At 39.9% G+C, this 22985-nt stretch overlaps 1 protein-coding gene across 5 annotated transcripts in view; it reads left to right on the plus strand.

The window, feature by feature from the left end:
- foxn3 (forkhead box N3) overlaps window positions 1–22985 on the plus strand; it is a 279657-nt gene that overhangs the window by 3901 nt on the left and 252771 nt on the right. The window contains exon 1 of one of the 5 annotated variants that reach the window (XM_080202209.1): window positions 14014–14249. The exons of 3 other annotated variants lie outside the window; for them this stretch is intronic. The gene's annotated coding sequence lies outside the window, so the exon portion shown is untranslated. Of the gene's footprint in view, window positions 1–14013; window positions 14250–21620; window positions 21779–22985 lie in introns of those variants that run through there. One more of the 5 variants, XM_080202212.1, reaches the window with a different exon arrangement.

Here is a 22985-nt window from a genome sequence, read left to right on the forward strand (position 1 = left end):
CTCTGGGTCTGTACTCAATGAAGTTTAGAAGGATGGAGGGGGAATCTTATTGAAACTTAGAGAATATAAAAGGCTGGGTAGAGTGGACATGGGGAAGATGTTTAATTTGTAGGTGAGACTAGGATCTGAGGGCACAGTCTCAGAATAAAGGGATGACCCTTTAGAACTGAGATGAGGAGGAATTTCTTCAGCCAGTGTGTGTTGAATCTATGGAATTCATTGCCACAGAAGACTGTGGAGGCTAGGTCATTGAGTATATTTAAGACAGAGATAGGTTCTTGATGGGTAAGGGGATCAAAGGTTACTGGGAAAAGTTGGGAGAATGGGGTTGAAAAACTTATCAGCCATGATTGAATGGTGAAGAAGACTTGATGGACCGAACAGCCTAATTCTGCACGTGTATCCTATGGTCTTGTTTGTAGCTGTGGGAATCCTGTCTGATTTGTATTTTTATTTCCTGGCCATACCTTGCTGACTGAAGTTCTTGTGGAGCACCTCATATTCCCCCAGCTCAGTGATCAGATGTAGAATAATCTTATAAATGCAAATACTGCAGATCCTGGAAATCTGAAATAAAAACAAGCTTGTTAGAAATACCCAGCTGATCTAACAGCATGTGTGAATTGATCTTAATCTGTATTACTCAGAGCCCCACAAAGTAGAATATTTATTTACTGCCACCTGAGGAACCTGGGTGGTTCTCCTTGGAGAAGTGAAGATTGAGAGGAGATTTGATAGAAATGTTCAGATTCACAAAGGGTCTGATCAGAAACTGTTCCCATTGGAGGAAGGTTCTTTAAAGGTAATCTTGCTTACAATCAAAGAATGCTTACCATACAAGGCTATTCAGTCCATCTGGTTTGTGCCAGTTGTCTGTAAGAATGACTTAACTATTGCCACACCTCTAGCCCCACAAAACTTTCCAATTAATTACCCAATTTTAAAAATAACAATTGAATCTACCTCTACTACATTCAGGCTGTGCATTCCAGATCTTAAGCACTTTCTCCATAAAAAAGCTACTTTCCTCGTGCCACGTTTAGTTCTCTTGCCAGTCACATTTTGAATTGTTGCCCCCGGCTCTTAAGTTGTGAAGAGGATATAGGGAGACTGCAAAGGGACATAGATTAAGTGACAGGCAAAGATTTGGCAGATGGAATATGATGTGGAAAAATAAAAAATAAGCATATTTAAATGGAGAGTCATTGCATAACTGGGTACACGGGGATCTGGGTGTCCAGTTACATCAGGAAATGTTAATATGCAGGTACAGCAAGTGATTAGGAAAGCAAATGGAATGTTGTCATTTATTGCAAAGGGGAATGGGATGTAAAAATACAGGGCATTGGTGAGACCATATTTGGAATGCTGTGTACAGATTCAGTCTGCTATTTAACAAAGGATATAAATGCATTGGAATCAGTTCAGAGAAGATTCACCTGTCTGAAAGCTAGAATTGGTGGATGTTAGCTTGCAAGGTGAAGACTGAGAGGGGATCTTATTGAAACATGAAGATACTGTGTGGACCTGACAGAATGTTTCCTCTTATGGAGAGACCAGAAATAGGGGACACAGTTCAAAAATAAGAGATCTTACATTTTGGATGGAGATGAGAAAATTTTTCTGTGTTGTTAATATTTGGAACTCTCCCACAGAAGGATGGAAGCAGAATCAATATCTTTTAAGGCAAGGGTAGATAGATTCTTGATTAACTCGGGAGTTAAAGGTTATCAGGAGTTGGTGGAATGTGGAGTTGAGGCCACAATCAAATCAACCATAATGAATAGGGGAGTAGGCTGAAGAATCAAATGGCCTACTGTCTCCTAATTTTTATCTTCATTTGTGTACAAATGCCCCAGGCCCTCTGCTCCTGCACCTCCTATAGAATTATAGAGTCAAAAGCTGCAGAAAAGGCCCTTGGCCCATTGAGCCTGCATCGACCACTAAAGCCGCATTAATACCATTTTCCTGCATTTGGTCCTTACTGTTGAATGTTGTGATATTTCAAGTGCTCATCTAAATATCTTTTAAAGGTTGTAAGGTTTCCGGCCTGCACTACCTTCCAAGGCAGTCCATTCCAGACTCCCACCACCCTCTGAGTGATGTTTTTTGTCTTTCTCAAATCCCCTCTCCAGTATTACCTCTCCTCCTTATCGTCATTCATCATTTTATGCTTATTTGCATTGAATCTCATCAATGACATCTACTCAGTCCACCAGCCAATGTGTCTCTTGAAGCACAGTGGCTCCTACATCCTTCGTAGGTATGTATCAGTTTAACTTTTCACTCTGTTCTCTTGCCTGTCTATTTCAATAAGCAAGCAAGCAATGTAAACTTTTAACTGAAAAAGGGTTTTGAAAGTTTTCTTCTAAATAATCTTAAAACAACTGAACAGAAACTGCTTGAAGGTAAAGAAAGTTATGCCAATAAGATAAATTGGTACCAGTTAACTGGGAAATTGATTGTGGTGTAAATGCCCAGTCTGCATACTCTTTGGCTAACAATCACATTTCCAGAAGCAGATATTAAGTCCTAGCTTTTGGGAGAGATTGAGGCCTCCCAAATAAAAACTGAGCTAAAAGCACATCAAAAGCAATTTGGCTAAATTTCATCAAGTTTTAAAATATATACCTACCAAGAAAAACAATACTGGGCAACTTAAAGGGATTAGTATGAGAAAAGATAATATGGCACTTTGCTGTGATGTGACAGGGAGCTGTAATAGGACCTTGACATCAATATTGGAAATCCTGTCAAAGCACCACAGGGTATAGTACAGTCTAGACTGTACTATTTTGAAATTTCCATGGAAAATTTTTATGTAACAGTTTTTTTTGTAACACTTCAATGGAGAATTTAAATATAAATTAGTGTGGGGATGCTCTTGTATTAAAAGGAAATTATTGCAGATGCTGAAACCTGAAATAAAAATAGAAAATGCTAGAAAATCTCAGCAGGTCTGGCAGTATCTGTGGAGCGAGAATAGAGCTAACATTTCGACTCAGAATGTTAGGTCTAGTCTCGCACCACAGATGCTATCAGACCTGCTGAGATTTTCCAGCATTTTCTGTTTTGGCTTGCAGGTGTACTGTCTTGTGCTGGAAACTCACTTGGGATATTTCAGAAGCGTTGTGCTTTAGTGAATGTGATTCTGAATCCTTCTGGATTCATTCTGAAAGTACTAGTTCTCCAATTTACAGTGTAGTCAAAGCCTATTTTCTTCACCTTTTCTGAATCTGCATCTCAACCTGCAAATGATTGCATTAGGATTAGAATTTTTTTTATGCAAAACTTTTAGAACTAACATTAACATGCTTTCATCTCATATCGGCTCTGTTAAAAATGGAACCCTAAAAGAGAAAAAAGTGCTGAAAAGTAGTCACACCTCATCCCCTGACCTGTAGCTAATTTTTTAAAAAGTCATCTTTCACTCTATCTTATACCAAAGAGCAGTCAATAACTTGTTATTAAAGTATATAGGTTTTATTATATTGCTGTATCTTAGACACAAACCATACTATAAGTAGTAGAAATAAGTGATAAAGTAGTTCAGAAATTGGGATTTGAGCAATTTAATATGCATCTCCAAGAAGCTGTTAACTTTAATGCAGATTTGAATTTTTGTCTTATGAATAGATGCAAAAGAAGCTGATGACTTTGAAGGATTGTGTGAGTGTCTGATTAAAATGTCCAACATGTTGAGTGCTTTGTATGTAGGGAAAAGTAGGAATTGCCTAATATGCTGTACTTAATTCTGCATGATTAGTCCATAGAGTATTGAACAGATAATTCAAATAAATGAGCAACGGGTATAAACCAAGATTAGTTTGTCATTTTCTAGAGTCGAATAACACCAGTGGGAAGTCCTGCTAATGTTTGGATAAATTCAGACTATTTGGAAGCAACAGTGATTAGCTGTGAAGGGCACAGTGAACTTCCTTTTTTTTAATTGAGAAACCTAGGGGAATAGACAAATGTCACAGGGCAGAACAGTACAAGGTTGAATGTAGTACAAGAGAAGATGAAGTTGTGTTTAAAGTATCGGTTTCACCAAACGTCTGCTTGACAATGGTTCTAATTAACTCTGTGGTAGCATGTTTGTACATCACTTGAGAGAAATTCATGAACACTAGCTCAAAAAGCTGGGCTGCATCTCAGTCAAGGAAAGCTGTTCTCGATAAAAGTCTGGTGTTTTGCCATTTCACGTTGCAATAAATGTGGCACCCAAAGTTTCATGTACCAGGCTTCAAGTCCTGCAGTTGGCAAAGGCAATCCTTGAGATGATACATCCTGTTAACTGCAGCATAAATTACATAAAGTGTGAAATTTTCACCATCCTTTGGATTGAATAATGGATACCATTTTTAATGTTTTTGCGTGCATTTTTTTTCCCTCCTTGCCCATCCAACTTTTGTGGTCTATTTGGCCTTCTGATATTGCTGCTTAAGTGGAGGGTGGTTTGCTCCTAGACCTCTTATTTATGCTCTTCAGCTGACTATTAGGATGCAAGACAATCCTACTCCACCCATGCCTGAAGGAAACTCCAAGGAAATTATGTAAAATGTCTCCTTTTTCAGTAAGAAGTCTCACAACACTTCTTACTGTGTTTACCCCAGTCCAATGCCAGCATCTCTACATTATGACTACCATCTTTTTCAGTGCCAGTCATCGAGAATGAGGGTCAACCTTGTATTTGTTATCTCCATACCTTGCAATGAAGAGTAACTTTTCTTTTTGTTCAGCAATGTATATATTTTACACAGGTGTGCTTGCAGGTTGTTGCTTGAGATTATATTTATTCAAGTAGCTATAATATTCAGTTTCAAAGTTATGATTTTTTTGAAGCCCTCCAGTTCTTTTGCTGTGGATTTGAAACCTTACTGTGACGTAATGTTCCCATTTCACTTCAGAGTATGGAATTCCCAGCCTTCATTTACCCCCAAGGCATGCTAGCAATTGCAAGGCCAGGGAAAAAACCTTTTTCTGCCCTAGGGCCATGTAGAAATGCTTGCCACCTGGAATGTCTTATCCTTGCGTCTACACTGTCTTATTTTGACTGTTAGTGCTGCGCTGTATGGGGGATTCTCGACCTGCTAGTGTACTTAGTTGTGTGGCGTTCAATGAATTCAAAAGATTGAGACACAAGCCTGGCTGTTTAAATAGAAAATATTGACTTGCTGTGTCAGGCGATGGATGTTTTTGAGGAGTGGATCTTGAGTGCCTGATGCCAAAACTAGAAAACTGGTAGGTATGCTTGGCTTGGATACAGAGTAAACATTTAAAGTTTACCGCACAGTGCAACTTAATTTCAAGCTCAGAAAAATGCCCATATAATTGCTAATGGGGGGGACAAAAATGTCCCACAGCAAGTCGACCTTTGGCTACCCTGAGTGAACTTAAATCGTAGGTGGTGTTTACGTGTAGGGAATGGTGTGGAAAGGCATGTATTTAGTGTTCCTTGTGGGCTGCTATATATCCAACAGAGATTTCTCCTCTGCTGATATGATCACTGGTATATTTTGGACTATCTTTGGCCCTTCCTCTTTGACAAACACTTTCATTTGGCAACATCATCCGGAGCCATGAGATTAGGTTTATTGTGTGTGCTGATGATAGCCAGTGTTGTGCTCCTGCCCCCGCTCTTGATGCTGTTTTTTTTTGCTGCTCAATTCTTCTTCTGAGATCATGTACCAATCCCGACTCAAGAACAGCTTCTTCCTTGCTGCCATTAAACTTTTGAATGGACCTACCTTATACTAAGTTGAGCTTTCTCTGCACCCTAGCTACGACTAGCAGCATATCTTGCACTCTCTCCTTCCTTCTCCCCATGTATTCTCCCCACATCCCAGGGTGTGCTGTATGGGGGCATGCAAGAAACAATACTTTTTGCTGTGTGCCAATGCATGTGACAAATTAAATCGCCTACCTATCTGGCATTGTCTTTGAAGGACCAAATTTTCCATTTGCTCAGGCGCGGCGTACAGCCTTATCTTAGGTGTTGGTTAACCCCAAGCTGTTTCCTTCCTATGTGACTTGTGTCATCAAGAGTATCTCCTTACCATCTTCCTTGGTCTTGTCTTGCTCTACTTCATGTACCCCATTCCTGTGTTCTCCCTTGTACCTTTTGCTTTTCTGATTGCTTCCTGCTCACTCTGCACCCATGCTGTCTGGACCTCCCTCTCAAAATACCTCTTACTTGACTTTCCCCTTTCTGTTTTTAAAAGACTGTGAATACCTTTTCTGGTCCCTCCATAACTCAATTCTAATTGTTCTTTCCCTTTTAATTAATGTTCCATTTCTTTTCCTTCTTTGTGAAGTGCTTATAAGGTCAGATTGTGATGCTGATTACTTAGTATGACACCATAAATCATTTAGATTCTGGCTTTGGTCTGTGCAAAAGTTAAGAAAAATATGATTGGTGTTTAAGAGAAAATTACTATATTTTTAGTCACTTTTATTCTATGCTTTTGTTGCTATTAACTCTCTAATCTTCCTGGCCTCTGCTTCCTCCATGGTCCAGCTCCAGTACAGATTTGTTCCTCAAAGTGCTGTAGCCCTTTTATTGCTTATCTTCCTGTCCATGGGTAGTCTAGCTCCCTTTACTGCCTCATGCCGAGACCTGCCCTCGGTAATCCAGTCTCAACCCTTTTATCTTGCTTCTTCGTACTCCAACTGATAGATTCTATACCCTAAAGCTCTTCTTTTCACTGCCTAGTACTGTGCTGACAGTCCTTAGCCTGAAAATCCCTGCCCCTTCCTCAATCACACCACCCAACTTGCTGTTTCCCCCAACGTAAGAACTATGAGAAATGCTGCAGGAAATTTGCTGGCACATTATAACGTGTCATTCTATCCAAAGGATATTCTATGGCAGGTGTTGCAGTATTACCATGTTTTGTTCTGCAGGCCATAGTTTCTGACCAAAAATGTATACGTTTACTGTGCAATAATACAGCAGTATTTGAAGCCGTGAAATTAGAAGCTGGCATCTGCCCATTTTAAATTGGTCCTTTTTCTGAAGATTGAAGTTCATGTTGTGCAGCAAAGATGTGTTTTATCTTTATATTTGTGACTTCAGATTATGAGCAGTACATTTCTCTTCCTTTTAACATTCTGAATTCATTTTGGTAGATTAGATTAGAATACTGCTTTGATAATACAGCAAGGTTCTTAGCACACATTCTGTAATCTATTTCACATACACAACATACTTCATTTCAATTTTTAAATTTGTAATGAAAACAAATTTCTGGTGACTGAAATATCTTTCAATCTTATTTTTGTTACAATAATGCTGTTTGAGATTGCTTTGGCATCGTGTCTTTAAATTTTGGATAATTGAAGGGGATAATGTGACCTATTCTAAAGTCTGCTTGGGTGGTTTGATTGTTCGAAATCAAAGGAAGACTTGTATTGTTTTACTGAGAGACTGTAAGGTATTTATGCTTTGAGGCAATGGCAGCAGTCTGAGTTTGCAAGAAGTAAATTTTTAGTCTCCCAAAGTCCCAGATAGATGTTATAGGTATCAGGTTTTCAACAGTATGCTGTGAACTGTCCATATACTTCAGTTGAAAGAGGGGAGGATCAAGGACAGCTAATTACCATTTCTGTCTGAAAGCAAGGTTAATGTGTTTTTATGTTGCCATGGGGAAGAGGGTAGAGGAAACCATTTTTGAGGTCAGTTGACAGTGGTCCTATTTGTAATGACAAATCAACAAATATTGCGGACATACAGCAGAAGTTGTGTGTGGTCAGCAGAGAGAAATGGCTGCTTGACATTGCAAGCTACTACATCGGATGCAGGAGGGTGACGGTTTCTAGTCAAAGACACGCCTCCTGCATCTTTCTATGGCTTCCAGAAGGTTTGTTCTGGCATGGCCAGGTGAGGAAGAAAAATTGGTTCAGGCTTTAATGCTCATGGTGCTTTAAGAAACACTCCAAAAACTGTGGAAGGTGTCTGGAGATGGTCACTCAAAGTTACTAAGCAGGAATAACTGCCCACTGGGAACACTATGGACTGTTTGCATTTGCCATGGATTTAGTCTTTACAGCAATTGGTGCTAAGTATAAAAGAAGAATATTTCTATTGGGAAAATAAGCCAAATAGAAATCACTGCATCTTGTGCATCATAGTGGATTGCATGGGACTAATTTATTCATCTCTTACATTTCATAATTGACGACTTGGGGGAGGAATTGCATCCTGAAATATTAATGACAGGGAAGCTGGGTAATATCAATCTGAAGTGGCAATCTTTGCACAGCTTGAAGTGAGGCTGTTACCTAGCCCCAGTACCAAACTATTTAGCTTCATCAAACTACAAGTGGGTCTGAACTTCCAAATCTCAGAACTTCTCGAATTTCCCAGTTAAGCTTGGAAATTCTTCAGGTGTATAAACCAACCTATCCATTCAACTAAGAAGAGATCTTGGATTTTTTGAGTGTTCATAGGTTGAGCAAACAGATGAGAGTGTTAGCATCAGGAACTCTGTGATTCGTTATAAAAGCAGTTGATTTAAATTTTCTAATTAAGGGAGGATAAACATCACTTGAGGAGAAAGTCTGAAAGTTCCAGAGGTCCAGAATGCTCCGACTGAAGGTTTTCCATGATAACCACCAAATATGGCTCAGTGAAACTACTAGCCAAGTCAAGGAGATCATGGCTGCCTGGTTTGACCTGTGACAGGCAGTGAGAGTGCGGACATGAGGGAAAAATGTACTTGACTTTGTTCTTGCCCCTGTTGTAGATGCATCTGTCCATAACTGTATTGGTAGGAGCAACCACCATTCTTATGGGGACAAAGCTCTACATACTGATGTCACCTCCATCATGTTTTGTGGCACTACCATAGTGCTACATTGGATAAACTCAGAACAGATATAATGACTCAAAACTTGGTATCCATGTCATGGATGATCAGCAGTAGCAGAATTGTATTCCAGCGCAATCTGAAACCTCCTGATGATCTGACATATTGCTCAAGACAGCTCTGGTTCAATAATGTGTACAGGAAATTATGATAGAAGCAGTTTGTAGGCATATCTAAAAATGATGTGCCTACTTGGTGAAGATAAAATACAGGACTTCTTCAAACGAAACTCAACAATTCCACAACTAGCAGATCAGATGAAAGCTCTGCAGCCAGTCCTGTGAATAGCAGTGAGCAATTAAGCAGCTCTAAATATTGGGAGGAGGCTGTACAAACATCTCCATTCCCAATAGTGCTTGTGAATGCAAAAAGCTGAAATGTTTGTAACCATCTCCAATTCTGCTGTCTCTCTTCCACTTTGGTGTCATGTACACATTTGATTATTTGGCATTGAATGTCTGAGTCCAAGTAATTTTTGTAAATTCAAAACAGTAATGGTTCCAACACTTTGGCATCCTCTTTCCTATCATGCATGACTTGTTTTCTACTGGTTTTTTTTCTACTTGTTTTTTTTACCCCAGTCCAACACTGGCATCTCCACATCTTGTTTTCTACTAGCAGCCATTGTTTCTTTATTCCTAAAGTTTACAGTATATCTCAGCTTTACACTGGTTCTTATATTTTGATAGCCTAAATGCATTACCGAGAAGTTTGTTGTTTTGTGGTTAGAATGTGTTCAAATTAAACTTGGCATTTTCAGTCAAGGTCAGAATGTGGTAAGGTATAAAACAGTGAAGCTAGCCAGGATAGCTGCTTCCTTTTATGCTTAGTAATTCTGGACTTCGTCCAGTGGGTTGAATATAGTGTAACTTAGACCACAATATCAATAAAAAGATTATACTCATAGTTAATCTAGGGCACGTCCAAATGTCGTGATAGATGGTTACCTCTTATTGGTTACTGATGAGCCAGCACAGAATTTCCCTCTGATGGAGAACTTTGCATCGGTTCAGATGATCACCGATGACAACCACACTTCAAAAGTACTTTGGCTGTGAAGTGCTCTGGAGCATTCTGAGGGTGTAAGAGGCATAATATAAAAGCATGTCTTTCCTTATTTTGAATGAGGATAGGTTTCTTGAGGTTCATAAGAGCAACATTGGATTTGAAACATTAACTCTGTTTCTCTCTCCATGGATGCTGCCATACCTGAATTTTTTCAGCATTTTCTGTTTTATGTTTGGTTTGTTTATGGTTTCTTTGATTTTTAGTGAATGAAGAAGATCCTTTGTTTGATATCTGTTTTGTATCTAAATTGTGTTAGATCGTGTGGTACAGTGTTATATTTAATAGTTTCTATGTTCTGGGTTCAGGTGGGAGTCATGATGTGGGTGTGCCGGCGTTGGACTGGCGTAAACACAGTAAAAAGTCTGACAACACCAGGTTTTAGTCCAACCTATTTATTTGATAATATACTCACTGGTGGGAGTTGCAGGGAAAATGATTCTTTTTGTGCCCAATTTAGGACCCTTATTGGAAAATGAGCTGAAACCTTTAGGACCCTTACTGGAAAATGTCTGAACTATCCCTTGAGACATCTGGGTCGCTGGTGCTGTGAGGGTGTTGACGTTGGGTAAAGACAGGATTAGGCTTGATTGTGAAACCTCATTTCCATAATGGAATAGCCCTTTGATATTTGTGTCTAGCTTTGAGTAGAAAGCAGCCACTTCAGCAATGTAGCATAGAGCTGCCGATCCCTATCTTAAGAAGTAAGAGCAGGACTAGGCCGTTTGGCTTCTTAGGTCTGCTACACCATTCAGTAAGATCATGGCTAATCTGATGGTGGTCTTAACTTGATTTTCTTTCCTGCCCCCGCCCCCCCAAATAACCCTTGACTCCCTGATAGATGGGCAGCATGATGCTGCAGTAGGCAGCACGTTGGTTAGCTCTGTTGCCTCACGGTGCTAGGGACCCGGGTTCAATTCCGGCCCTGGGTGATTGTGGAGTTTGCGCATTCTCTCTGTGTTTGTGGAGGTTTCGTCTGTGTTTCCTCCCACAGTCCACAGATGTATGGGTTAGGTGGATTGCCCATGATTTTAAAAAAATGCCCCTCGGTATCCCAAGATGTGTAGGTGAGATGGATTAGTCATTGTAAACGTGTGAGGTTGTGGGAAGAGGGCTGGGGTGAGATATTCTGTGCAGTCTTGATGGGCTGAATGACCTCCTCCTGCACTGTAGAGGTTTTATGAAATATTTGCACAGCTTAGCCGGGAATATATTCAATGACCTTACCTCCACTGCTCTTTGGGAAGAGAATTCCAAAGACTGACATTCAGAGAAGAAATTCTTCCTCATTTGTCTTAAATGGCACCTCCCTTTTCAACTGGGCTCCTTAGTTCTCAGCCCCTCTACAAGAGGAAACATCTTATCATCTACACTCTGGCTCCCTCAGAATCCCTAGCGTTTCAATAAGATTCTCTCTCATTCATCAAAACTCCAACGAGCCCAGCCTGCTCTATTTTCCCTTGTCCTTCATCCCAGCAGCCAACATAGTGAACCTTCTCTGAATTGCTTCCAATGGAGATTTTTCCCTCAAGTAAGATGACCAAACAAAATTGTACAAAATATAGGTGTGGTCTAACTAATGTCCTACATAGTTGTTGCAATATTTCCCCATTTTTGTACTCCATCCCTCTAAAACCCTACAGCAGCAAGAGTCTGCATCTTCAGGAGTGGGGGAACTTTGGGAAAAAAAATTAAGTGCCATTGAAGCTGAAGAATCCTAAAAAATTTAGTGTAACTATAAATTTGATGTTTCCTGAATGTGAGCTATTGGCAGTCTATCTAGTCCTAGTAACAATTTGGCAGATTTCCCAACCATTTTCTGGAATAATTTATTTTCCACGTTATGTTTGCCGTGTATAAGTTGATTACTGTTGCCTGAGATTATAGTAGTGACTGTATTTTTTAAAGTTGTTCATCAGCTGTAAAAGTGCTTTGGGATGCCCTTGAGTGTGATAGATACCATATAAATACAAGTTAATCCTTTGTTTTGCATTTGCTCCCTGGTGTATATATAATACAGTACAAAATATACCCTTATACAGCATGGCTTAAAGACTGCTTTTTGAATAGTTTTTTTTCCCCCCCAGGACCAAAAATTCCAACCATAACCTGTTAAGTCTATGTAGCAGAAGGGGTAAATGATAAGAGTTGGTCCTGGGCTGATTTGCATGAGTGGTGAAGCCTCAAGTGTGCATGCAATTCAAAACCAAGGACTGACCCCTCCACATGTTCGTAATTCATCCCCTGACCATCTGTTATTGTGTACAAAATATACAAAGCACTTTTTCATTCCTGTTTTCCTTTGTGACAGATCGCTAGTGTTGTCCGGGTGAATGGAGTGCACACATGAGGATGTAGCTGCAGCCAGTGATGAATAATAACTGGTGCTATGAGTGTGACAGAACAATGCCAGATATCCCATCTTTGGAAACTTTTATTTTTTGTTTTCTTTTACCCCAAATTTGGAATCTTCAGTTTTGTGCAGGGGTCAGAACTACCTATCAAATCCCAAATGTTTTTGTAAGGATAGAGCATGATGCATCAAATTTTGCCTAAATCAGTTTTTTTTGATTCTCTAATGATCTTGGGCAAAGGAAATCTAGTTTGAAACATAATGCAACCTGGTGAATGAGGAGGAAACGTACACCAGAACAATCTTGATCGTAAAAGAGATATTTAACAACACAAACCATCGTACAGTGATAAGTGGCATGTGATCATTGGCATGATAGAGTTGAGGAAAGTAGTTCTCAAATGTTAAAATGCAGTAGCAACGTGAATCCTTTTACATAAGAACGTAAGAAATAGGAGCAGGAGTTGGCCATCTAGCCCTTCGAGCCTGCCCCGCCATTCAATAAGATCATGGCTGATCTGAAGTGGATCAGTTCCACTTACCCGCCTGCTCTCCATAACCCTTAATTCCCTTGTCGATCAGAAATCTATCTACCCGTGACTTAAACATATTTAACCAGGTAGCCTCCACCACTTCAATGGGCAGAGAGTTCCAGAGATTCATCACCCTCTGAGAGAAGAAGTTCCTCCTCAACTCTGTTCTAAACTCTCGCCCCCGCCCCCAGCCCCCAGTTTGAGTCTGTGCCCTCTAGTTCTGGTTTCCTTTCTAAGTGGAAAGAATCTCTCTACGTCTACCCTGTGTAGCCCCTTCATTATCTTGTAAGTCTCTGCATGATCCCCCCTCAGCCTTCTAAACTCCTCAAGTACAGGCTCAATCTCTCCTCATAAGCTAACCCCCTCATCTCCGGTATCAGCCTGGTGAACCTTCTCTGTACTCCCTCCAAGGCCAATATGTCCTTTCGCAAATTCCTTTTGAATTACGGACTGGAAGAATGTCCAATCATAGAATCCCTGCAGTTCAAAAGGAGGCCATTCAGCCCATTGAGACTGCACCAACAACAATGCCACCCAGGCCCTATCCCTGTAACCCCACATATTTGCCTTGCCAGTCCCCTGACACTAAGGGGCAATTTATCATGGCCAATCAACCTAACTTGCACATCTTTGGACTGGGAGGAAACCGGACCACCCAGAGGATACCCAAGCGCAGTTGGAGAACGTGCAAACTCCACACAGTTGAAGGTCCTTCAATGTTGAAAATAGGACAAAAACATGCAGACGGTGTCTAGATTATGTGTCAGAATCGGGTGGGCGTATTGTTGGGAAAGTTTTTGACTACCAACCTCCAGAGGAGAGAAGGCACCGTGAGATAAGTGAGAATTCTACAAAGTGTTTTGGGCGGATGGTGTGTGGGGTGGTGGTGAGGATATCCACAAATAAATGCACGCATGATAAGTATGAGAAAAAGTCTTGTGTCTAATGGAGCGTTACTGTTTTTGCGCCTTTTTGTTTGAAATATACAAATTCTGTCACTTGAGCTGTTGGAAATGAGCAACATCTTTCCTGACGTTTTGTTGACAAACCGACCCAGCGGAAGGTTAGTTCGTGAGCGTTTGGGTGGCTTGGTCTGAGCGTTTGATTGTGTCAGGGAGCGTTAGGACCCGGAGGATATCTCCCTGCCTCTGTGGTGCGATGAGTTGGAAAAAGACAGAAAGGGAATCGGGGACGCATTTGCGTGTGGGCTGTGATTTTTCTCTCTCTCTCTCCTCTCTCACTCTGGCTGGGATATTATTTTGCAACTCCGAAAGGATTTAAACAAAAAAAAAAGCACACTGAAGAAGACCAGTGTGTGAGGATTACCGGGAGGAATATGGGATGGAAATCGTTGTTTTGTAGCCAGGGCGGATGCGGAGTGGACTAGCAGCAAGAGCAGAGAGCCACGAGCCACGGGATTAAAACAAGGTTACTAAATCAGCATCTCCGTCAAGGTTTTAATCTTTGCTGTGTGGCCAGCTCTGATTTCATTAATGTTCGCAGGCGCCGGGGCTAGCCTGCACGCTTGGCTGTCGCCAGGTCTCGCTGCTGCAGTGCACGATTTTTAATTCAACACATACCTGAGTGATGCTTTCAAAATATTTCCACATCGATCCGATCTACCGCAAAAAAAAAGAGCTCCGCCAGTGTTAAAAACGCTCTCAGCGGTGCTCATCTGACTGTGGGTGACCCTGTGCCACAGGCAGGGCGGCAAATCAGGGTTTGTTGTGTGCAAACCTCGCTCCTTTTTCCCCCTTTGCAATCGTCTATCTGTAAAATCCGTAAGGGAAGGGCTATTTCGTTGTTCCCTGTGGCGATTGTCATTCATTATGTGCTTCCAGTTCATTGAGATCAGAGATTTGAGCAATAGCAACCAACACTTTCAATTTATTATTCTCGCTTCCTGAGTTTTCTTTATTAAATAACTGCATGCTCTTCTGCTTATGGGCGTCGTTGTTAACAGTTTTGCCTTACAGTACATCGGAACGGTGGTGTGCACTTTTTTCCCCTAATATAAAATGAAATTAGTGTTTAAACTGACCCGATGGCAACTTGTTTGGGCTAGTGATTTTTAAAAATGCCTCCTAACTTTACAGTACACGGATCCTAAAGAAGTAATAGATATTGGATTATGTTAGTTGGAGTGTTTATAACCCAATGGGGGAGGGTTAAAATACATAAAGATAGTCATCGATTTATAGCTTTACACTTTTGATTTTTTATTTACGGAGGTACTGCGTGTTTTTCATGTCTTGAAAAATATTTATAAACGTAGGTAGATGCTACCATACCGTACGAGGTGAATTAAGCACTGCCCAACTGCAATGCTTCAGGTTGTCTTTCTCCAGGTCATCTTTTTCTCCTGCATTATTGTGCAAATTTTGAACAGTTCAGAAAGTTGGATTTGATATTTATAATGCTGAGATCTTTAAACGGGAGGTCCCATGGTTGAGGTCGGTCTAAAGATCCTATGGGACTGTATGAAGGTGACTGGGTTTGTCCTTGCGTCCAGGCCAGCTAACCAAACGATTGACTAGTCCCTCGTCTCCAGGCTGTGGGAAATTGGTGACAAATTTCTTAGAATTAAAAAAAAAATTGTTAGTTCAAAGTCCCTTGAGACAATCAAAATAAATGACTCCCACCAGTATAGTTCTCCATTGTAACCCGTAGGCTTAAATATACATGATGCCAAGACTCATTGCGACATGTATGTCAACTACTTGTTTCTCAGTATTTCAAAATGTGCAGTTCCGTGCCTCTGATCTTGCTTCCTCCTACAACATGGGGGATTTGAACCCCAAACCAGGTAACATCTAATTGCTGCCTCTTAATTTATCTTGCCCTCTGTGCAACAGTTTTCAATTTTGTTGACCTGCCAAGAAGCTTTGTTAGTTATGACTCCTTTCTTTGCATAGGTTTCTCAGTTTAAAACAATTTAGTTGTTTAGTTTTATTGAAATGCCCAGGTTGACTTTGTGTAATCATAGCTTGGGTTACGCACCATGCTTTGTTATGCTCATACCTCCATCCGTATCTGTCTGAATGTTTATGTACAGTAACGTTAACCATTTTGCCAAACCCCACAGTATGTTTGGCTTTTGAGATTTTTTTAAAGTTTGCATCTTATTGTCCTATGTTGGCATAATGCTGCAAGGGACTAACACACAGGAATAAGTATTTTTTTCTATCTCAGTCTTGCAAAAAGTGCATTAGTTGCTCACGTGCTTTGCTCAATCATCATTCCATGCCCCAGCCCCCCCCCCCCCCCCATAATTCTAGATAAATTATTTCCTCCTCAACTGCACCTTGTTGGGGAGGTGCCAGACTTTTTGCATCCTGATAACTCTTGCTCCCCAGGGAAGTACCATACCTAGCTGGACAGGGAGCTCAGTTTTTTTAGTATTGTTTTTGACGGGAGAAAATTTCCCAGATAATTCCAGAACATCTCCCCACACTATGTTATTTCCCCTTCTCTCTGTTTTTGTTTGCTGTAAGAAGTCTCACAACACCTGTGTCCATTGATTATATTGTGTTGGCAGGTTGATGAGTGAGTTTGATGGGGCAGGACTGCAAGTAGAGGAAGTCCAACCAAAAGATTTCTTTCTGAAGCATGATATATTAAGTCACAAAATTCAGGAGTTATATGTGCACATCTCTATTCATAATTTCAGTGCTGAAATGGAAAAAGTTGTGCAGTATTTATTTGAAAGTGTTTAATAAATATCTTGTTTTTATATTACCACAAGTTTTCCAACAAAGCTAATGCTTTGGAACCACTTATTGTTTCAAATATTGACATTTAGTTTTCAAGAAAATGGAATAAGTTTTGGCATAGCAGAGTTTTTAACTCATGAGGTGGAGAAATTATGAATTTGATATATTGTTTCCCCAAAAACAGAATTTATGAAAACTAATTTTTAATATTGATATTGCACCAAGTGTGGTAAGATTCTCCCTTTGCACCTAGTGCAGCAAAATCATAAACATTGTTACAAATGTCTGTATAATTATGTTGCAGCTTGGGTGCAGAAAAAGTCTGAGTGCTCCTGTCTTTAGTAGTCCTGTATCATTTGAGCTTTTGTGTGTTTTGCATAGCCTAATCTTTGAATAAAATGTTTCCCTATTCATTTCTAATCCTGAATCCCATAGGTAAAGGTTGTCAGAAACTGTCACTATTATACTTTTTTTTGAGAAGGAGAATCTGTCCTGGGGTAGGCTGCCTCCTGGCTTTAACCCTTCATGGCATGTTGCAGTACATTTTTCTGATGGCTGCTTTTTAAATAAAGTCCATGCCTTATTGATATTGTGCCAAGGTCAATATTTTGAGTACATTTGATGTATAAATGACATTGACTTTTTAGTTTGTACATCTGACAATTGCCATACTTTAGAGGTGCTGTTTCAGAAAAAAGCAAATTCAGAAATATAAACACTGGAAAGACCATCTAATGAACATGAGTATTGTGTTGAAGTCTGCAAAATGCAGTCTACAGATCCCAAATGGCCACAGAAGACTTGCTAACCAGATGTATGATATTTGTATTTTTTTTGGTTGGGGTTACAAATGAGAGAGAAAGGAACTAATCATCTCCGTTGTCAGAGGAAATTGTATTGAAGATAATTTGAAATGTTATTCCATATTGCTTAAAAAGGAAGTATTAAGTTATAGAAAGATACAATTTGCACTTCAGATTGTAATTTTACTGGAAATTGGCATAATGCAATTTAAATGAATACTGCTATTCCAGCAAAAAGATTTGCATCAGATAATATTCATGGCACCTTTCATATCCTCATATGAGCATACTAGTTTGGAAAGCAAGTAGGAGATTCAGCCCCTGGAGCCTGCTGTGCCATTTCATAAGTAAAAAGTCTGACAACACCAGGTTTTAGTCCAACCTATTTATTTGATAATATACTCGCAAGCTTTCGGGTTAGCCCCTTCGTCACCTGACGAAGGGGCTAACCCGAAAGCTTGCGAGTATATCATCAAATAAATAGGTTGGACTAAAACCTGGTGTTGTCAGACTTTTTACTGTGTTTACGCCAGTCCAACGCCGGCATACCCACACCATTTCATAAGATCATGGCTGATCTGACAGTTGCCTTTACTTCCCTATCCCTCCTTTATATCCTTGACTACCATGTCAGTCAAGAATCTACCTAACTCGGCCTTAAAATATTCAATGACCATGGCACACCCACTATCTGGGAAAGAGTTCCAAGGCCAACAGCCCTCTTAAAATGAAAACACTTCTCCTCATCTCCATCATCTTAAATGGGAGATCATTTGGCCACAGCACCTGATGAAATACCTTTTGGAAATTGAAGTAACCACATCTTCAGGTTCCCAGTCCATCCATTTTGGCAAGTTTGTTCCTGAAAGAGCCCTAATAAACTAGTCGAACATGATTGCCCTTTCACAAAGCCATGTTGATTCCGCCTGATTGCATTGAGATTTTCTATGTGCCCCACTATAACCTTCTTAACAAATTCTAGCATTTTCCCTATTACAGACGTTAGGCTAACTGCCCTGTACTGATTTCTGTCTGTCTCCTTTCCTGAATAGAAGAGTCACAATTGCTATTTTACAATCTGATGGGATCTTTCCTGAATCTAGGGAATTTTGGAAAATTAAATTTGGAAAAAAAACAAATGCATCTGCAATCTCAGCAGCCACTTCTTGTGAGACCCAAGGATGAAGTCCTCAGAATACCCCAAGGTGCTTCAGGTCAATTATTTACTTTTAAAGGTTAATAACTTGTTAGTCACTATTGCAGTCGGCCTAACATAGCACCTCTATTAAACCTGTATTTATCCATCTGTAGTAGAAGAAGAACAACTTCAATTTGTCTAGTGATTTTATACAAGTGAAATCCTGCATTCCTGGTGCCATTCTAATAAACCTTAAGAAAAACTCGTAGCAAACAGAATTTTTGTGTTTCTGATTTGGCCAAATACTCTACTGGCACTGTGACACTAAACTTCTATCTGCTGACAATTTTGATGCTACCCGGGTTGTTGTCTTGTTTACATTCATCACTTTGATGTCAGTTAACTAAAATTGAAACTTATAGCTTTCTTTATTTTAATTCACGATTTTGTGTTAACTTCGGTTAGGGTTTTGAGAGGAGCTGCTAGGATAGTTCGAGTTTATGCTAAATGGGAAAAGGGTAACAAATGGAGGTACCGAAACACCTGACGAATGTAGGATACACATTACTTTGCTACTTAAAAAAGCAACAGAAGCACAGTACTTGCCAATAGGTCCTGTTTGAATATATTGCTGAATGTTTTCATTGAAGCCAAACCAATAGGTGAGAATGCATAGTGCTTTTTGAGTTCACTGGACTCAGAACTGAAGTCGCCTTGAACAGAAGTTTTAGATGTGTCCCAATTCTTTTAATATCATTTTCTGGCTACTAACCAGTGATGTTTCCAAATACTACCTCTTTTGTCTTTTGGGCGGGGGCAAATAAATAGTAGGTGCACTGATGCCTCGCAGTAACTTTATTGCATTGTCTACTTTTACCAATGATTATTGAATGATTTCCATAATGTATCTATATTTATTTTCTGGGATTGGTTTAAGGTGTGATACTGTTGAAAATGACTGCATTGAGATTGAATAATTTTTTGCATTTCTTGAAAGGAGAGGCTCATATAATTAAGCTGTTAGAAACTGTTTTTGAAATGTTTGATATGTAGGTGAATTCAGTCACTGATTTTAATAGAAAAGGTTGCTCACTACCCAGAAGTCTATCTGAGCTAAATTTTGCTTTCTTTGTCTTGAGATTAATTTCATTGAATCACAGAATCAGAATAGTACAGCACAGAGAGGCCGTTCGACTCATCAAGTGTGTGCCAGCTACTTTGTGGAGAAATCCAATTAGTTCAGCTTTCCAACTCTTGCCCCAGCAGCTTATTTTTCTCCTTACAATATTTATCCAAGTCCCTTTTTAAAGGTGATTATTAAATTTGTAGCAATAATAGATGTTGGAAAATCTCAGCAAGTCTGATGGCATCTGTGGTGAGAGAATAGAGCCAACATTTCATGTCAAGATGAGCCTTAGATTATTAAATTTGATCTTATTTAATAGTGCATTGTTGCATAAAATTTTTCTTCAAGTTGCTTCTAATCCTTTTGTCATTCAGCTTAAACCTGTGCCCTCCTGTTAATGACCCTTCGACCAGTAGAAACAATTTATCTTTATTCCCTCTGTTAGACTCTTAAGGATTTTAAACACTTCTCTTAAATCTCTTTGCCATCTCTGTTCTAAGGAGAATAACTCTAGCTCTTCAGTCCAATCAGAAATCCTTGTCCTTAGAACCGTTTTAGTAAATCACTTCTGTACTTTCTCCAGTACTCCAACTTGGAATGAGCTAGTGCTTGATGTAGTTTTATTTCTGTTTGGTGCGTACATGTGTGATGGTGTGCTTTAGATGGGATGTGCTAATGTATTGCTTACATGTGATGTAATTGTGACACAATGCTCAGCTGCTGCAGCTCTTCTCCCTCCTTTGTGACAAAGCCTTTTATTGGAAACACTGAAGTACTCGTAGTGCTTAATGTTTATGCCACCTGCAAAAGTATGCGTTCCACAAGCACTCTTACTTAATAAGACCTGCTGACTTAATGGCTATTTCTCCTGGATCAAAATTCTTTCAAATCCACAAAACCGAACGTGACTAAAGTCTGCCTCAGCTTGAATTCTTACGAAAGATTGTTTGATATTTTTGATCCAACACAGTTTGCTCCTTTGCCAAAGTTTAAACCATGCCCTCTTGTGGAAGAGATACTGTTGTCGAGGGCCTCCTATGGCTGTAAAAGACGTGTTCAGATTTGCTCATTCGTGCTGGCACAGGAAGTTTGGTGTCCAATAACCGACCAGAGGCACAGTTGCCATGGAGATTAAGATAAGACACCCCCAGCTTCTTAAAAAAGGATATCTGTATTTCTGTTCAGATGCATGAAGCTTTAGCCTCTACTCACTTTCCCATGTCATCTGTTGAAACTCGAGTATATGCCTGTCAAATGAAGGTCATTTTATTCAATTGCTGACGTGGTGCCACAACTTTAGTCAGCAAGGTTTTTCCCTCTTTCTCATAATAAACATTTAGTTATAATGTTACATGTGTTAAAAGAAAATGTAAATAATGCTACTCTGAAGAATTCAATTTATTTTCTCCTGGTAATAGTCAACAGAATTGTTGCAGAAAGTAAATTGACCTAAATGTGAAACTTGCTGCAAGACATTTGTATGGAGAAATCCATTTTGGGCAGCGATCCAAGCTGGGTCTAACGGTCTGGCCTCTTCATGTGAATGCACTGCAGCTAAAGTCCCAAAAGCAAAGGTTGTGTTTGCTCAGTTCTAACCTGCTCTTTGAAACCTGCAGCTTAGGGTTTTTTTCATGGGAGAGTATAGTTGATGATTTGACTTTGTTTATTTGCCTATTGGTATACAATTGCAGGAATGATGATCAGCTGCACGTATACAGCATACAATTAAAATAACATTAAAATGAACAAAACCAACTTGGTTTATAAAACAGAAAACACCGCCATAAGAGTGTTTTGGTAAACCTAGTATACAGCAATTTAAAAAAAACTTTTAGTCTTGCATTAGAAAGAATGCACAAATAAAAATGAAGTCCTACAGCAACATGTGTAAGTTGAAGGATTTCCTGTTGGTGGGAGCTGTTTTTTATCTGAGGGAAGGTCTGTTGGCAGGAAATGTGTCAGTCGCTTGTTTTCTTGAACTGAAGGAAGTGAAAAGGATTCGATGACTCGCTGACTGTATGCGGTTCCCTTCTGTTTTCAAAGCATTTTTAAAGAGAAAAAGGGTTTTTTTTTGCTACTGCTGTACAACACCCGTCAATGGCTTTGATCTTCACATCTGAACCTGGAGTTTGGGGAAATTATACTTGGAGAAAGTGATACCATTTTCTTCTTGAGAGGTATTGAAGTCTCGATGTTTCAGTATCTTCAAACTGAAAGTATGTTGAACTATGGCTACTGTCAAAGGTCCTTGTTTGCATCGGTGTTTGACATTCTGAAAATAATTGAACTATCGACGTTGAAGCAGCTGCAGAAAAGAGTTTTGTGTGTAGTGGTTTTGCACACTGACATTTGCTTCACTGTGTCCTGATCCAGCTCCTGCCCCCAGTAGTCCGCACAGCAGCCATATGCTGAAGTAGCTGTCTGAGCAGTACTGTCGTTTATATAACCAGTTTGTTTCTTCTAAAATCTTCCTGCTTCAGCATGTTCTTTATTTCACAAAGCGTTTTGTGTATGGGCTTTGGGATGACCTGATGAATAAGAATTAGTTAGATTTTATTCTCCAGATAAATCTGCCAGTTCCTAATTTCAAGAAATGTTTTCAAGTTTGGGGGGAAAAAAATAAGACTGTAAACTGAACCAAAAATCTACTCTAGGGAGAGAGAAACAGTTAATGTTTCAGATCGATGATGACCTTTCATCAGAACTGAGTATAGTTAGAAATATAATAGGTTTTGAGCAAATTTGGGGGGGGGGGGGGGTAGTGGGGCGGTGGTGGGGTGAAGAATAATAAAAGGGAAAGTTTATGATAGAGGGAAGGCAGGTGAAGAAAGATTTTGTGATTCAAAACCAAAAAGAAGTTATAATAGGACAGCAAACAAAAGGTGTCTAGATGAGGTGTGAATGGCAGGCTAGCCATCATCTGAATGCAAAGTAAAGTGATGAAAGAAAGACTAAACTAGCAAAAAAGTAAACAAAATGCCTCTAAAGGTTGTGATCTAAAATTGTTAAGCTCTGCACTGAGCCAGAAGACTATAGGGGCGGCACAGTAGCACAGTGGTTAGCACTGCTGCTTCCAGCTCCAGGTTCCTGGGTTCGATTCCCGGCTTGGGTCACTGTCTGTGTGGAGTTTGCATGTTCTCCTCGTGTCTGCGTGGGTTTCCCCTGGGTAGTCCAGTTTCCTCCCACAGTCCAAAGATGTGCGGATCAGGTTGATTGGCCATGCTAAGAAATTGCCCCTTTAGTGTCCAGGGATGCATAGGTTAGAGGGATTAGTGGGTATAACATGTAGGGATATGGGGGTAGGGCCTGGGTGGGATTGTGTTCAGTGCAGACTTGATGGGACAAAGGGCCTCTTTCTGCACTGTAGGGTTCTATGATGACTAT

This window comes from Carcharhinus amblyrhynchos, chromosome 14 (genome assembly GCF_965287045.1).
Source record: "Carcharhinus amblyrhynchos chromosome 14, sCarAmb.v2.hapA, whole genome shotgun sequence".
NCBI lineage: Eukaryota > Metazoa > Chordata > Chondrichthyes > Carcharhiniformes > Carcharhinidae > Carcharhinus > Carcharhinus amblyrhynchos.